Source organism: Sinocyclocheilus anshuiensis, unplaced genomic scaffold (genome assembly GCF_001515605.1).
Source record: "Sinocyclocheilus anshuiensis isolate Anshui unplaced genomic scaffold, SAMN03320099.WGS_v1.1 scaffold883, whole genome shotgun sequence".
NCBI classification, from domain to species: Eukaryota; Metazoa; Chordata; class Actinopteri; order Cypriniformes; family Cyprinidae; genus Sinocyclocheilus; species Sinocyclocheilus anshuiensis.
In genome coordinates this window covers 684738-689359 of record NW_015547678.1, presented here as the reverse complement: position 1 = coordinate 689359, position 4622 = coordinate 684738, and the positions used below count along the sequence as shown (strand labels likewise).

Genomic DNA, 4622 nt, shown 5'->3' with positions numbered 1-4622 from the left:
CTTTTCAAATTGGAGTTATCTGGATTTACACTGGAAGATGATTGAACTTTGAATGTCGAAAATGACTTAAAATGTGTGCTGTACTCTTAGAAAGCCTTTTTTTTTTTGCCTAAATACTGGTTTGTACGTATGGTACTATACCAGTAATGATTTGAGCAGCCAACAAAACATTGTGTACCTAAAATAAAATGTCACCTTTTCATTCATATTTAGATATTTAAATAATCTCTACAAAAAAAACATTTTTCTTAGAATTCCTTGTTTGACCTTCTGTTTGAAAAAGGAATTTCTAGAGTGTGTTAAGAGTAGTTCACTTATATTTACATAACTGATGATTTACTTACCCACCGGCCATCCAGGATATACATAAGAACAAAAATGATTTTTTTTTAGGAAGGTTAAGGTTGAAGATTTAAGGTTGATTAAGATGATCTGATGAAGAAAGCAGGTTTAGTACATCTTGAATAGAGTAAAACATTTCTACATTTAAGTTTTCCTACAGGAAGTTTTGTTTTGTGCATCTGAGATTGTAAAAAGCTGTATGTTTATGCTTTCCAGGCATTTGGTTCATGATTAATCCATTCTGTTAATAGAATGGTGTGTGGTCTTGTTCAGGTTATTGAATGTGTTGCTTTCTGGTAAGATTGTAATCATTCAAAATGTTTGCTCTGCAAATTGAAGCCAACATGTAGTTTTACTGCTGTTTTAAGGAGAAGAATATGGTTGTCCAAAGCATGTATTTAGCATTTGTTTGTGGCATTAAAATAAAAAGTGTATTTGCTTTTCATACCACTTCTGGGTGTTCTTGTTAAATTCACAATTTCTTTTACTCATGTACTTTTTTTCTGGCAACCATAGCTGCCGGTTTTTAACCGTAAATTTTACAGTTCACTTAAATATACCGTAAACAGAACAACATTTAGACCGTATTTTTTACGGCAGGTTTCTGGCAACCACAGCTGCCGGTTTTTAACCGTAAATTTTATGGTTCACTTAAATATACCGTAAACAGAACAACATTTAGACCGTATTTTTTACGGTAGGTTTCCGGCAACCACAGCTGCCGGTTTTTAACCGTAAATTTTATGGTTCACTTTTAAATATACCGTAAACAGAAAAACATTTCGACCGTATTTTTTACGGTAGATTTCCGGCAACCACAGCTGCCAGTTTTTTACCGTAAATTTTACGGGATTTTTTTTACAGTGTACACAAGCAGCGACCCTACCAAATTTCATTTGAAATAGCTTCACAGAAGCGCTACTTTTAAAATAGTTCAGCGTTTCGAGTAGCGAGCTAACCAAGTAGAGGCTAATTTTTAATTTGAATAAACCATAGACTGTATGGGAATAAACTAGTGATGCCATTTTCCCCCAATGAAATGAAAAGGTAAGCAACACGGTCCAAATCTGTTCTAGACTCGGTTCTGAATCATTCAGTCTAGAGTCGTTTGGAGGGGTTTGGAGATGCTTCATAAGGTAAAGAACAATATAAGAACGCTGGATGAAGAGGAATATTTGCTCACAATCCACTGAAAACAGTTGTAGAATATATGATGTCGTTTAAAAGTGATGAATATTTTTCAAGGTAACACTGAACAACTCTGTACGGCCTACAGCCGGTAAAGACGTTACAATAAAGCACTAATGTGGGGTTTTGTTTCATGTTCATGTTTTCATGTCTTTTATTTTGTAATTGTTTCACCCTGTTAGTGTCATGCTTCCCTTGCCCTCATGTATCTCTGCCTTGTGTATGTGTCATGTTCTGATTGGTTGTCCTAGTCATGTGTCTTGTTTCCCATTGGTTTGTTCTTGTCATGTGACCCTCTTGTTTGCTATAAGTAACCATCATGTTGCCATTGTCTCTTGTCGTGTATTGATATCGGTGTCGTGTACCCGCTATCGGTGAGTCTAGTCTGTTCATGCCTCGTCAAGTCTGTTCATGTCAAGTCACGGATTATTGTTTGGATCACACTGTAAATAAACTGCACTTGGGTTCTCACTTCAACTCGCCTTCAGTGGACCGATTCGTTACAAGCACTTAACCATAGTATAGCAAAACCTTGGGCATGTACTTTGGGCAACGTGTTTTTTCAGTATGTCCCATATTATTCAAACAACTATACTACAATGCAAATACTATGTGGCTATCAAAGTTCAAGGGACAATATGTTATTGAAAATAAAACATTTGGTATGTTTTTCAGAAGACATGTGTTTTCTAGATGTAAGTCACCCAGCACTTGTCAGAGTATCCCTGGTAATACAGGACAAAATAATAAATCACCTGTTTTTCTAATTATAGATCATATATGTGCAGAGACGTTTGTTGTTGAGAAACAATTGCACATTCAAATGTATTTAAAAAAAATTGAATAATTAAAGAATAGCCATTTCAAATTCTAAATAATTTGTTGCTTGGAACGCTTCCGTTTTAAAGTATCTTCCCCAACAACACTGGTGCCAGAGTAAGTTTCTCACAGATCCTGTTTAGAGACTCAAACATATCTGACAATGATGCATTTGTCGAAACACCACAAAAATAAAGCTGCCATATGTTTTAGATGTTTCATTTGATTTTAATTGGGTATTAATGTAAAATAATGATATAAATACATAATCAGACGCCATGCTGTGCATACGCAGTCAGTGCTGCTGTGACAAACAAAGCTTAGCATTTGTTGATATTTAATGGAGAACAACAGCCTGGATCAGAGGTCACCAATTAGCATCACTGTAGCGCCATTTTGGAGAATATCCGCTGAACGCAAGCAGCGTACGCTCTTCTGTGTCAGCCGCGCTGCACGGATGCGCTGTTTTCATTCAAATCAAAGCGTAAATACACGTAAAAAACGTATCCTTGTGTCGCGGCTGAGCTGACACAGAATATGAAAATGGCGCTACGGTGATGCAGAGAGACACAGAGACGAATTGTTGAATAAAGTTATTTTTGTTTTCTTCACGTACAAAAAGTATGCTCGTCGCTTCATAACGTTACGGTTGAACCACTGATGGCAGATGGACTATTCTGACGATGTCGTTCATACTTTTCTGGACCTTGACAGTGTAATTTACTTGGCAGTCAATGGGACAATCACAAGCCTTCCTGTTTTCATCCAAAATATCTTAAATTGTGTTCCGAAGACGAACTAAGCTTTTACGGGTTTGGAACGACATGGGGTAAGTGATTAATGACAAAATTTTCATTTTGGGGTGGAGTATCCCTTTAACTTTTAGTCTGCTTGTTACGGTCAAAAAAAAATTAATAGTCAAATTACTATATGCAATAGCCTATATGAGATAGCCTATGATCACTAGATTTTATACAGGTGTTACAATAACGATTTTGTAAATGGTGATCAGCAACCAAATATTGATAATGTGGAAGTTACTGCCTTTTGCCTTGGTGTGACTTCTCACGTTTTTCAGACAATGCAAAGGCAGAGTACATTAACTTCAGCTTTTCAGCAGTTTGAGCTCACAATTTTTTAATGTAGATAATTTTCATTACTAAAACATCTAATTGTTACATTTTCAGTGTCGTACCTATAATTAATTTGGCTGGACAAGTAAAAAACTTTAAAGTCATTTTTCTCAGTTTCATACTCTAGCGAGTTAAGGTCTTTTGCCTTTGTAGGGCAGTATTGATCCCCTAAGGATTTTTTTTCCGACTATCCGGGGCTTTCGGGGGGCCTTAACATGCTCAAAAACTCTTGAAAATTGGCACACACGTTGGAATCTGTGGTCATTAGGACGCAGCAGAGGCTGGGACCCGGGCGTGGCACAGGGGCTCTACGGCACCCCTTGGAACACAGTCACAATTCTTGATGTATAGCTCACACATACTTGCATGCATTCATATGAAACTCGGTATACATATAGATCTCATTGAGCTGAACAGCTTTCGCACTGCATGTCATAGGCTCTGCCCAACAGGAAGTTGGCTATTCAGGGCTGTGTAAAAAGTGAATGCCCTGGAATTTGATATACTCCTCCTAGGATTTCCCATCGATGGCCACCAAACTCGGTCAGCATGACCTCAAGACAATTTGGGGATGCTAAATTGCGAAGGAATTTTTGATATCTCAGACGGTTTGGCTAATTTACTTTCTAATTTACAGTCATTAGCTACGACCAACAGGAAGTCGGCTATTTTGATTTGAATGTGGATTTTTGGAAAAATATGGCTGTGAATTAATGCATACTAGTCATATGAAAATCATTGAATTTACATCAAACTTTGTCAACATGATTGCTAAACATTTAGGAACTTAAATTGCGAACCGATTTTGGATATCTTGAAAGGTGTTGCCATGGCAATTTATTAAAGTAAGAGTAAAAAAGGAAACAGTAATTTTCTTATATTTTTAAAGTGCATTATCCAAACTCTTCAAAACTTGTAATATATGAAAAACAAGTCATTCTGAGGAAGCATGCTTATTTTCATGAATTTACAATGTTTTATTGATAACAGAAAATTAAAAAAACTATTAGACATCTGATCTCATTCTAAGGGGCCGTTTACACGACAACGTTTTCAGCCAAAAATGGGAAACTTTTTATGCGTTTTGTCTGTTTGTTTACACGACAACTGCGTTTTAGGGACTGAAAACGAATATTTTTG

At 36.5% G+C, this 4622-nt stretch overlaps 1 protein-coding gene across 1 annotated transcript in view; it reads left to right on the top strand.

Moving 5' to 3' along the window:
* The first annotated feature begins 1886 nt into the window (after nucleotides 1-1886).
* LOC107703046 (solute carrier family 2, facilitated glucose transporter member 5-like) overlaps nucleotides 1887-4622 on the top strand; it is a 5624-nt gene continuing 2888 nt past the window's right edge. The window contains exon 1 of the mRNA XM_016505539.1: nucleotides 1887-1904. The gene's annotated coding sequence lies outside the window, so the exon portion shown is untranslated. The remainder of the gene's footprint in view (nucleotides 1905-4622) is intronic.